This window comes from Octodon degus, unplaced genomic scaffold (assembly GCF_000260255.1).
Source record: "Octodon degus isolate 3935 unplaced genomic scaffold, OctDeg1.0 scaffold00139, whole genome shotgun sequence".
In the NCBI taxonomy this organism is placed as follows: domain Eukaryota; kingdom Metazoa; phylum Chordata; class Mammalia; order Rodentia; family Octodontidae; genus Octodon; species Octodon degus.
The window spans coordinates 2504192-2517613 of record NW_004524715.1 but is presented as its reverse complement, the minus strand read 5'-3'; the positions used below and the strand labels follow the sequence as shown (position 1 = coordinate 2517613).

The window sequence follows — 13422 nt, the reverse complement described above, 5'->3', positions numbered from 1 at the left end:
TTCACAGTTAAAAGGTAAAATGATGAGCGAATTAATTTGTTAACTGCTGTTATGGTTTGTGTATAGGTGTTCCCCAAAAGCCTCACACAGTCATGGGGTGGCTTCTGGAGTCTGTGATTGATTGTTGTGGGTGTGGATGCTGCACTTGCCCTGGGGCAGGTCATTTTCATTATAATGTAAGGTGGGAAGAGAAGCCAGCAGCCCCTCCCTTGTGCTCTTGCTCTTTCCCACCACCATGAAAGGCTGCTCTCTGCCATGTGCAGCTCTGTCTTGGAGCCAGCTGAATATGGGCTGAATCCTGCACTAACTGTGAGCTACATAAACCTTTCCTTCCTTCATTTTGGGTGTCAGGTATTTGTCCCAGCAATGAGAGAAGAGTAACCGAGACAATATAAAAGTATTGAGTTGGTCTTAGAGGTTTCATAGCTCCTGGGCAAAGAGCAGAATACTGCTTCAGTGATAATCAGCCAAGCAATTGAAATCTCTGTGGTGTTGCTTATACTTCCATCTACCCATGGTCCAAAAGGATGTGATACTCAAAACCCAGCTGTACTTCCTCACCTCGCAGTGCCCTTGGGGGCTACAGTGGACTATCTCATTAATGGATGCTCTTCTGTGCTTCATTATTAGGTTTTTAGGTTTGGAACAGTTTAAAGATGAAAAGAAAGTAGAACCTCTGAAATACCACTGCCAAACCGACCTTACCCTTAGTTAGATTCCTGGGCTTTCCCTATGTCATCTTTGGATTGTGGAACTCTTGGCTTAGTCCAGGAGGCTTAGGCCAGCCAGGGGTCTAATTTCCTTGAATTTTTGTGTGACCAAGCACTGCAGCACTAATACAAATCTGAAGGCTCACAACAATTTGGGATGCCTTTTTTTCAAATCTTACTCTGAGTGAGCTGAACCTGTGAAAAGAAAGACAAGGACATCTTTCCACAAAATATTTTTGAAGCAAACAAATACTGAGGCTACTCTCTGCTTCCATTGCAAAGGTGGAAAAGAAAATGTAAGAGAAACACAAATTATATTTTAAAATGATCTTGCTCCACACATACCATTCACATATAGTTTATCTGTAGCCTGAAATGAGGCAAAGAAGTCTAGTCCCCCACCCAGACTTTGAATTGTCCATCTGCCTCATGCTCATTGAAGGCTTGGCTCATATCTTTCTACCCTGGACCTCCCACTGGAGGCTTCTGCCATATGAGTTGCTTCCAATATTCAGATATTCATAATTCTAGTTTCTTTTGATTGCCAGAAAATCTGTATTCATTTTCCTCAGGGACCCCTGAATGTAGCCTATCTTCATTGTGTTCTTTGTTTCTTGAATTCTAGGAGGCACAGTTGGCAAATAACTCACTTTTCATTTTGGACCAGAAAATGGTGATTTTCTTTTGTTGTTTCCTATGGCATGACTATTTCTTCCTTTCTTTTCTCTCCACAGTATCTGGCATCATATATCAAACTGCATTCCAAAATTCCCTGACATAAAATTCAACTCACCAAGCATTTTAGGAAGCATATAGTACTCTATAAGTGAGTAGGGTTTTTCTGTATGAAAACAATTATAATCACTAAAACTTTGATTTTTTTCTCTAATAATTGTATTCAAGAAAAAAAGTCAATTCTAAATAGGAGAGGAAAAAACAAATTTGGGATCTTCTCAAAAGCTTCAGAAATGATGGCCCTTGTTGCTTTTGTGTTTGTTATGTTGTAACTACTTGTGAGAAGACAGTTCAGGATATTTCATGTGTTTACATTATTGGCTCAAGTTTCATGAAAAGACTCAGAAAAATACTTCCATTAGATATTCTACAAAATTGCCACAACTGGTTGTCCAAGTGGTAGCAGTTCAAACTGGTAGCAGTAGCTCATATGTGACTGAGTGTGAAATTAAACACTGATGCCTCTGAACTGTTGAGACATGTTTCCAGCAGGGAAACCTGCTTTTAACTGTAGTTCCAGTCACAAAGCTATGTTTCCCTTCCTAAAAGCTGACCAGGATCAAGTCTTTCCTTATCAGATGGTGTGCTGGTTAATCTTCATTGTCAAGTTGACAATGAACCAAGTTAAGAACCTTCCAGAGAAGTGATTGGATTGTGAGGGCTCATTGTCATCAATGAGTCAACCTTATCAAGCAGTTCTGAGCTGACTGACTGGACAATTGGAAGTGGAGCCTGGTTGAGGAAGTTGGTCATAGGGCTTGAGCTTAGACACTGTATCTTATCCTTCCAGATCTTTCCATGTGTTCTGCTTCCTACTGTCCAGAAAGTGGAAGCTTGGCTCTCCCATAACCTTCTGCCATGCAGGGTACGTTTCTGCTTTGGGACAGCCAGGCATGAACTGAATTGTTTCAAATGTGAACTAAAGTGAATCTTACTTCCTTTAAGTTGCAAGTGTCAGGTATTTTGTCCTAGCAACTGCAGAGAAGACCCATAGAGATGTAAACTGGAGAATGCAGGTCAGAAACAAATGGCCAGGCTGTATAACAGAGGTGTCTCACATATAGTAACAATAGCCTTGTGGTACTATGCAGAAGAACCTTTAGGAGCCATTATGCATGTGACATTTCTTAATCAAGAGCCTGGCACATAGTAGACACTCAAAAAGTCATAGTTGAATATGAAAATAAAGCATAATAGAGTGAGTGCCTGCCTCCACTATGATAATTGTTTAGACTCAGAGCTTAAGATGAATTGTAAGTAATTAACGATTAGAGACTGAGAGTTCTTTTCCTTCAGTGACAAGCTGTGTATTGATGCCTTGTTGCATATAGTCTCCATTAGAAGTTGTCAATGGCTACCTATTGCTCTTAGGACAATGTCCAAACTCCTCAGGAAGCCATATTCCATGATTCTGGATCTGCTTTACTTTTTAAGTTCATTATGAAATACACTCTCCTTTATTTAGTCCAACTCCAAAAAATTCTATGCATTAACTATATTAGTCCACTGTTTCTTCAAATGGATAAAAAACAGTAGAACATTCATACAATGGAGTACTGCTCAATAACAAAGAAGGATTTACTATCAATGTGTACCATATAGACAACTCTCTGAAAGTATGTTGATACCCAGATATGTTAGTATATATTGTGTGTCATTATGTTACCATATAATTCAAGGACAGACAAAATTCATTCATTCATGATAATAAAAACTAGAACAGAAATTGATGATGGACACCATTCTTCGCTGTGGCACAGGTTATAAACTGATGTGGAGTTTACCAGCAACATCTAATGTTTCAGCTTTAAAAAAGTAGGGTACAAGTTACATGTTTAGTTCTAGAAAATTTGTACAGCCATAATGATGGCTGTGGTTGCCACAATGTGCCTCGTTTAACTTTCAATACTGTTACTGTGTCATGCATGCAGATGGAAGGGGTGGAACTGTGTACTCAAGTGGGGGCCTTTACTGTAGTATTTGCTAGAATTGCCTTTTTTCTGCCAGTTCAAAAATTCAATCTGTTTTCATACAGAATCTAAATACTAAAAATTTTCAGTCTGTTAAACAGCCTTACTCTGACTCAGCCTCTTCAGGTATTCTTGTGCAGCAGTGGCTCTGTGTGTAAATGCTCTGCACTGAGGACATTCACACAGATACACACAAAAAAAGATGTGTACAGGATATTGCCTCATACCAATCAGATGTCCATTTGTTACTGTGTTTGTTAACAACCTTTTATTTCTTAGTGTTGTAAACTCCATTCAAAACTGATTAAAATGTCATTCTTGTCAAAAAAAAAAAAAAAAAAAAGAGAGAAAGAAATTGATGATGGTTGGTGAGGATTGCCTTAAAGGGAAGCAGAACGTTCTGGAGGTAATAATGTTTCATGTCTCTCCTGTTGTGTGAGCTACATGGTTGAATATGTTTGTAAAACTTTATTAAAGTCTACATGGTATGGTATGTAAAATTTACTTTAAAAATGCAAGGTTTGGTGCTTTGGGTCTTGGGGGTTTTGTTTATGCTTTCTGCTGGGATTTGTTGTCTCTTTCCTCTACAAAACCTCTGTGCTTGAGAACACCAGACACATCCTGGGATTACTGTCTCAACACTGTCCTTGTCATTGGACATAAACAATCTGATCACCAGGGGCTATTGTCCGCAAGCTACCTCAGCATTAACCTTTCTGAATTAGTTGGAGGAAAGAGATCTGGTGAGCATGAACTCTCCACCATCAGAGCTTAACATCCTTGCTATAAAGGAGCAGAAATAAAAGCAAAGTCACATCCTAAGTGATGGAAATGACACAGGCAGTTTTCACCCACACATGCATGTTATCAGCCCTACTTTTTTTATTTTTATTTTATTTTTTATTTATTATTATTTTTTTTGGTGGAACCGGGGATCGAACTCAGGTCCTTAGGCTTGCCAAGGAAACGCTTATTCCACTGAGCTATCTCCCCGGCTCTTATTTTTATTTTTTAAAAAATGTATTTAGTATAGGGTCTCATAGCCACCCAAGCACTGAGGTTACAGGTGTGTGTCACCATGCCCAGTCTTAGTCAATGGCTCAGTGTGCCCTGTGGGTGGGGCTGGTACAGCATGAAGCACCGTTGTTAAATCATGGATACTTTAGCTTAACTTTTCAACTTATCCATAAAATGAAGAGATAGAATCCATTTCTTCTTTTGGCGCTAGTAATCTAGAACACAATTTGTTCAATGAAATGGAGAAAAGACATAGAAAATGATAAAAATAATGTGCAAAAAGATGAAAGAAAAGAAATAGCATGAAATTATCATGTATGAATTCAGAGAGTGAAGCTCCTGTGGCCTGTCTTCTTGTGGCTGTGGCTGCCTCCAATGGATGCAAATCCAGAAAGACAGGTAGAAGATCAGGTTAGTAGCTCAAATGCTTCTTTTGCAAGTTAAGCACTCTGGGTTCATTTAGGGATATGTCATAACCCTATTTATTTGTGGTGGTGGGGATTGAACTTATGACCTTGTATATGCTAGGCAAGTGCTGTGCCACTGAACCTCACCCTTAGCCCCAGAGGACACTTTAGAGGGCCACATATTTGTATTAGCAGCACAGCCATGAATGGGTCTTCTTTGGGTACTATTGGGTCAGAAGGCTTTGTGTCTGGTCATTTAGTTTCCTGATTGAGGCACAGTGCTGTGGAGATCTTCAATCATATAGACAAATAACCATGCAAATGCTATTATGAATTTAGAGTTACAATGTCAAAATTAAATATGATGAGGTATGGATCAGAGGCTATCTATTAATTATATTTAATTAACATAATAAATGTAAATATCCAACTTCATGACTCCCAGAGTGCTTTTGGTGTTAATGGAATTAAGTTGGATAGGAAGGAAACTTTCTCTTCTGGGAGTCTATTGTGGTTCTTTCTTGAAAATCTTCATGTATGTGATGATCCTCTTCTGGTTCCACATGATTCTTCTTCATAATGTGTGCTCTTTCCTTGAGTTATAATGGAGTACTCTTTGAAAATTCACAGCAGTTTTATTTGTAATTGATAAAAAGTTCACTTTCTAGGGATAGATGTTGATGTAAACTGCCTCAGTTCCTTTAATATGCTTATGATGAGGGTTCTTCTGACAGCAGCAGCAGAAGTGAAAGCCATTATCTATCATGTACACTCAATATATGGGAGCAACTTAATCCTGATGAGAACTCCACGAGCCAGCCCTATCTCTACTTTATTGCTGGGAGAAAGATTTGAGCATAGGCAGTCGGATTGCAGAGCCTGTGCGCTTCGTCACCATTTCTGGCTTCTCAAAAATCACTCTTTGCCTAGTGCAAATTTGCTGCATTGTTGTCAGCATTATCTGCAGTGGTTTCTCTGTCCTCAATGTAGCAATCAAAAGAAGAATTGCATAGATTAGCCTGTATTTTGATACAAGGCTTCTAATAGATTTAAGATCCATGACAAAGTCAACTCTGCTATGCAGAACTGTATTTTTTAAAGTTTTCTACATTATCCAAATCTCTACAAATTGTAATAACTGTGGACTTCAATGAACAGATTTTAACTGCTTATAATAACTTTCCTGTCATTGAGACACCAGACCTGACACCCCAATTTAAAATAGGACAGGTTTAATCTGACTCACAGTTTCAGAGGTTCTCAGGCCAGGGTTGGCTGTAAGGTGGGCATGTGGTGGCCAAAGGGGTAGCGTAAGAAAGCTTCTTGGTTAAGGACAGCTGGGAAGCAGAGGTGGGGGGCACTGCCAGAGTGGGAGGCTGATGGAGTGGACATAGATCCCAGGGCCATGTCTCCACAGCCTGCCAGGACCTGGAGATGTGTTCCACCAAACCTTGGGTAGATCCCAAAGCCAGTTACCTTCCATCCTACCTTCCATGCTATATATACGTGCTTTATATCAGATTGATGAATTTTACTTTTTCTTTTCTTCTTTTTATACAAGGGTCTCACTATGCAGTTCAGACTCATAGTGATCCTCTTGTTTTCAGCCTCCCCAGCAGCTGGGATAACACGCAGGTGCCACCACGCCTGGACTCCATTGCCAGCTCAGCACACCTCAGGGCCGGGGCTGGCATGGCATGTGGTACTGGGGATTGAACACCAGTCCCTGTGCTTGCCTAAGCAGGTGCTTAGTCTGATGAGCTATATCACCAGCCCTAATATTTTTTACTTTAATATATCTGTCATCAAGGATAAAGTAAATATTTGACATGGAATACTGGGATGGGGGATGAGGGGTTGGATAGTGCATCTGGAGAGAAGAGTGATGATGACCATGCTTAGATGCAGATGTTGGAAGGAGGAGGGGATTCATAAGTGAGCCGGATGGAAAGCCAAGCTAATCTTGGCCTCTGAGCCATGAGGAATAAAGAAGGGATAGGAAGGAAGTGAGTTTGTAGCCTTACACTAAAAACCACAGTGGATTTGAACTGATAACTTGGTTCAGAGCAATTTATGTGAGTGAAAGTATGTGTAATGTTCAGAGGGAAAAATGACCAAGATGTGGAATCTTAGTAGTTCTCATTTTTTAAAAACCAGATGTAGCAATCTCTGTTATTATGGTTATTGCTTTTCAGCTTCTGAGATAATTTTAACTTATTTTTAGGAATGTTATCACCACTTTATCTTTATTGTGACCAGATGCGGGTAGATTTGAAGCAATTGGAATTGTCTGGAAACATTAGAGTGTGTGTAAGGCAGACACATCAGTCAGAGGAAGACTGTGTTAGATTATAAACAAAAGCAAAAACACTGTGGAGTAATGACAAAAAAGAGAAACAATAAAAATCTCTATAAAAATCAATCGCTATTCTATTCATCTGCTAACTAGAGTATTGTCTAGCTTATTGGGTTGCCTTAAATGTATACTTTCTATAACAGATCACTAGTTCATAAGCTATTGTTATTCATTTTTAGTTATTAACTCAGTCTTCTTTATCAGAGGTAGGAGCTTCAAAAAAGCATCAGAATTATAAGGATCTGAGAGAGAATTGAATCCAGTCTTTGTAGTTTTACAAATAATGAAGTGGAAATGCAAAAAATAAAATGATCCTTCCATGCTCACGCAAATGAGTGTGAGGACTGACGCTGGAATTGTGATCTTCTGGTACAGAAGTCATGAAGTGCTTACTGTCCTAATACTCTCTGGGGTGGCCTCTGCTACGAATTACATCATGCATTATACACAAATAGTATGGCGCATTATAAGTCATATGCTGGTTTTATGAACAAAATGAAGTACAAACTAAATTGGATTTTGGTTGCATAGCACATTAGGGAGATTGGAATTAGAGGCAAGGATAGAGAATTATGAGGGTACTCAAAAATAAAAGAAATTGATAAAGTAGTAGACCAAGGTAGATTCTTCATCAGGGAGAGATGTAATTACCATGTGTTCTAGAAAGATTGTTCTCTCATTATGCAGATCCAGGACTGGCGAAAAGCCACGTAGAAACTGAGAAGAAAAGTGATGCTGGATGCTTTTGCGATAACCTAGGCTTCTTGGCAGAACTTAGCTCACAGTGATGGTGGCAGTCCTCTTCTCCTCTTGAGTAGAGGCTGACTGAGGGGGAAAATGACAACATATTCATGGCCGTGCCTATCAGTGGATTTTTAAAATTTATATAAATGTATCTACTAAGATCTCAACCTTTGTGAGTTTGTCTGGAGTGGATCCTTGCTCCATGGTGTGTTAGTGTTTATAAAATAATGAGTGGTTGGAGAGTCAGTAGGAAAAATAATACTTTCAAAAAATGGACTTATAGATTCCTAAATTTTTCATAAAAGGGATTTTATTCTTTTTATTTGTTAAGTTGTTAAGAAAGTGAACAAATAACAATCACTGCTAGTTAATGCTGGGATAATGTATATTCACACTCAGACTTGGTGGTAGACCTACCCATTTAGGATTAATGAAACGTTACAAAAAGGACTTTTTGCCTTTGAATATATTTTTATTTTAATTTCATTCCCCCTTCTTCCTTTTTAATTCTCTTCCCCAAACCTTTTGACACTGTGTAGTTTTTATTTCAAAGTAGGGACCATTCGATCTGACTACCATTTGCAGTTGGAGTTCTGTAGGAGGAGAGATGGGGAGAGCAGCTAGCGGTGCTAGATATCCTACCTGAAGGAGCAGAAGACAGAGCTGTTATGATCATTGCTTTTGGAGAAGTTGAATGGTAGGATGTGCTTATTTTGCATGCCTGTATCTGGAAATCTGACAACTAATTTAAAGACAATAATATGCAGTATAATAATAATTGTTGCATTCCTAATGTCTTGTGTAGTAAAATTCTGTATCATTTCTAATGTTTGAAAATTCCTTTTTAGTCTCTTAGAAGAAAAGCCCAAATCCTGCCTTTGCCTAATTCTCTTGCTCCATATCAGACATTCAGGTTTGAACGGCCTGCCATAAATTATGGAGGACTCATGGAAGAGCCCTTTAATTTTCTATAGGATACTGTTCATGGTCTTGTAATCCAAAATTGTATGTGTCTTTCTTCTGCCATGTACTTTCCAAGGCTGAGGGTTCACAAACTCATGTGTCCGTCTTTTTTTTTTTTTTGTGGTACCAGGGATTGAACTCAGAACCTTGCGCTTGCCAGGCAAGCACTGAGCTATCTCCACTGAGCTATCTCCCCGGCCCATCATGTTTCCGTCTTGGACTTCTCTGAAGTCTAGACTTGTATGTTCACTTGTCTAACTATTACCGCATGTGTAGGAAATAAATACCTCACTTTTAACATATTCCTACTTGAATTTGTTTGTTTCCCCCAGCATTTGGTTTTTCCACTCTTCTTTTCAACCTTCCCGTATCTTAATTATTTGCGACTCAATCCTTATAGTTTGGAGTCAGGACAAAAAGGAAGACTGCAAAAGCCCTGCAGAATCTTTCTTTTTAAAATTAATTTTATTGAGAAAGAAGTAGCAATGAGACAGTTTCAAAGCAGGTTGGTAGGACAGTTACTATAATTAATACATTGCATATTGTTGTCTTTGTAGTAGTTATTCACAGTACAAGATGCAGACATGATATCTTGTTTAAACACTATTAGTACAAATCTTTTCATTGAACTAAGAGAAAATAGCTGTATATCTATCCTATTTTTCATATACAGATATATATATATATTTTCACTGCAAATTGTCCTTCATTTATATCCCCCTTTTAAATTTTTGTCAGAGATGGGTATTCCATTGCCATTCATATATTGTGGGTGTATGAATTCAGCAAAGTAATCCAATATAGTCCAGTAGTCCATAATAGTAGTGGGCTTTCCATAGGACTGGCAATGTCAGAAGTTGTTGACTTGAGCCTTTTACAGCTCAGCATATTAAATGGCCTTAATTTTTATGCTCAGAATCTTTCTTGACTAGTTTTTTTTCCTCTAATCTCTCATATCTAGTTTATGAATGAGCAAATCTCAAGCACTATACCTTCAAAATACAGGTACACCCAGGCTTCTAGCTGTGATAAACTGGCTTGGGGGTAACCAATCTTCCCACTGAGAACACTTAGAAAATGTGAATAGAATACAGAAAAACATCTGCTTGAAATCACTGGTTACCAAGGCAGCCAGGATTTGTGAAGTCATAATCCCGGTATCAAGGGAATTTCAGAGAAATGAGATTTAGTTTCCAAGCCATGTTTGCCCTTGAGGAGGTGCAAGCTAGGAGGTATTGAAGCCAAACAGAAACTGGTGAGCAACAGTCTGGTTGTTCTAAGGAGATAAAAACTCAGCTGCACAGTTTGCAATGTAAACAGGTCCAGACTCTTGGTAAAGAGGCCTTTAAGACTATCTTTGAGCAATAAAGACAAACCAGAACAGACTAAGCCTGACAAAGGTTGCAAAGTTCAACCCAATGAGCTTAATACATAATTGGGATAATGATTCTGCTCCGATTCCATGTGCCTTACAGAAGCTTAAGAAAAGCTCTTTGAAGGAAGCTCCCACCTTGTCCGCTTCTTCACAACTTATCTGTGCAGCATCATGACATATTGCTAGTCTGGACCACGGAAAAAGGAGAGAACAGAAACACCCACAGGGGATTGAGATGTGGGAAGTTCAAATATCAGTGAGATTATACTTAAGAAAAAAAATAGATGAGAATGTGAAAGAAGAACCAAAAAAATAATCTTTTCTGATTGGGATAATCTTTAAGTGACCTTTTACTTGATAAACTAGGATATTTTAAAAAATTTTTAGTCATATCAAAGAATATGCCTTTGGTTTTGTTTGTTCTTTCTGGAGAAAAAGATAAATTATAGGTTTGTTTCTAATAGGCAGCTCTAGGTAACCCAAGAAACTGTCCCAGGGTTCAATATTTACAGTTGGGAAATAATTCAGTAGAGAATGGCTGAAGCCAAGAGGGTACCTAGATCATTCAAACAACAACAACAACAACAACAACAACAACAACAACAACAACAGCAACAACAGAAGTAACAGTAGAAACACTACCACCACTGTCACATAGGGAGAGAGGGAAAGAAGGAGAGAAGGAAAGAGGAAAACTATGAAAGGGATGGGAAAGTAGACCCTCAACTCTGTGCATTTCAAATCAGGTTTATAAGTCCTCAAATTTGAGCACCAGTCAAATGACTAACAAGGCAAGAAAATGGGTGTGCAATGGGGATTTGCTAATTAACTGGCACGAAGTTTCAGTTGAGCAATATGGAGAGGTTTTAAAGACCTGTTGTACGACATGTTAACTCTACTGTACTAAAATGTGTTGTTAACTTAGAATTTTTCTGTGGGTAAGCTTTGTGTTACATATTCTGACTACAATAAAATATAATTTAAAATGGCAGCATTATTAGAGAAAACCTCCCCAGATGCCTCCAAATACAAATGTGAAAATTTCTAGTTTCCTTAATTTTCTTCTTTATACCCTGTTCAACACAATCATTATATGGATATATGTATATACAAATGGCTGACTTATACTACACAAAATAGGGTTTTGAGATATAGAAAGGAAAAATGTTGCTTTTAAAAGTGAAAAGGTAAAATTCTGTGGTCATCTTCCCAGGATCACATAATTTAAGGGTAAAGGTATTGGAATGGCCTGAATGGTACATGGCTAAGTGATGTGGGCATAGGAAGGTTTTCATGGGTCTGTGACTTTACAGCAGGTGTTGGGTTCCTTGGAGAACAAATCAAAACATCTGCTAAAGTTGTATACTTATCACAACTGCAATATTTTCAGGTCTTCTGTTGTAGTCATTCACATCTGTGTCTCGCCTAAGATTGAATGCTTTTAATTTCTTGAGCATATCGACCATAAATACTCTATGAACTTGATGACAAGCTAGTCAATGGCCTATAATCTCAAATTGAAAACTGTGCTGATCTGGCATGTTGTGTAAGAAATTTTCATCTCTCTAGTATTATCAGAACCCTGACATGCTTTTTAAAATTGTTAAAATTAACTATGACATTTGCTTTAGTATACACATTGCCTTATAATTTACAGCGTATTTGCCATACTGAAAGATTGATTTCAGATAGGGCTGGCTTGTCTGGCTGGGAAAAAAAATTGTCATTCTGTTTTATGGAATAAAGCAAGATTCCACAAGACACATTCAGTTAAAATGAAGCAAAAACTGCAATGTTTGAGAATGGTAATGCCGTGTGTTATCTGGATTTATTGATCAAAATAAAATCAGTGTTCCATTTCAAATCTGCCTGCAGCAGCATGCTCCTTTCAACAGTCTCAATTTTTTGAAAAGCTTTTCACGACACCCCCATCTCTTTCGAGCATAAAAAAGACCTTGCAGAATTGCATGCTAACGGGGAGATTATTAAGTTGGTTTCCATAAAGAGAGGAAGAGAGCCAATAAATGAAAAACTCCTAAAGAGGGGAACCACTGAGGGGTAAGCTTAAGCACCTTAAATTACAAAGAGGCTTCCACTTTAACTCAACAGGTTAGATTTGAATAAAGATTAATCTGACATTAAAAATTATAGCCTGAGAAACTAAGGAGGAAGAAGACATGGATCAACACACCCAAGAAACAAGGAGGATTGGGGCCTATGAACATTCCTTTGGTGTCAGATCCCAAGTGTGCCATTGCTCAGGATTATGGGGTCTTAAAGGCCGATGAAGGCATCTCATTCAGGGGCCTTTTTATCATTGATGATAAGGGTATCCTTCGGCAGATCACAGTTAACGACCTTCCTGTTGGCCGCTCTGTAGATGAAACTCTGAGACTCGTTCAGGCTTTTCAGTTCACTGACAAACATGGAGAAGTGTGCCCAGCTGGGTGGAAGCCTGGCAGTGATACCATCAAGCCTGATGTCCAGAAAAGCAAAGAGTATTTCTCTAAGCAGAAGTGAGCAGTGGGCCAAGAGAACAAAAGCGCTTTTGTACATTTTTTTTTTCATGCTTTAAACACGATGTGTGTGACAATGTGTCTTTCCTGTAGGGGTTGGGGAACCATCTTCCACTGGTAATAATGGCCTGAGCTGTATTTAGTAGTGGACCATATGAAAATGATAATATGTGATGTCCCAGTAGCAGTGCCAAGGCCATTCGTTGACCTTTTGTAGTGCCTATTAAAACTCGGAATTGAAAAAAAAAAAAAAAGAAAAAAAAAAAGAAACTAAGGAAAACAGCTCTTCATATAGGCTCTTGAAACTTTTCCCTTTGTGAAAAATTACATAAATATTGGTTTTAAACTCAATCACACAAGAATAATCAAGGGAAAATGATGTAAATGGTACCTATTGAAATTATCAGTTGTTTCAAACTATGTTAAGGTGCAGTGACTAAAACAAAAAAAAAAAAATTATTTCAACTCAAAGATAGATGGGTTGGCACTCAGGCAGCACTTGGTTGGGTAATTCTTCTAAATCTCATGACGCTGATGGAGGTGAGTTAGTGGTGCTCAGCTGGCATGTGGCCCAGCCTGGGTGTGCTGTGTTCTTTTCCTTGCATTTCTGCAATCCTGGTGCATCCACT

At 38.5% G+C, this 13422-nt stretch overlaps 1 pseudogene; it reads left to right on the top strand.

Moving 5' to 3' along the window:
• Positions 1–12460: 12460 nt before the first annotated feature.
• LOC111812727 lies at positions 12461–12897 on the top strand (annotated as a pseudogene).
• The last annotated feature ends 525 nt before the right edge of the window (positions 12898–13422 follow it).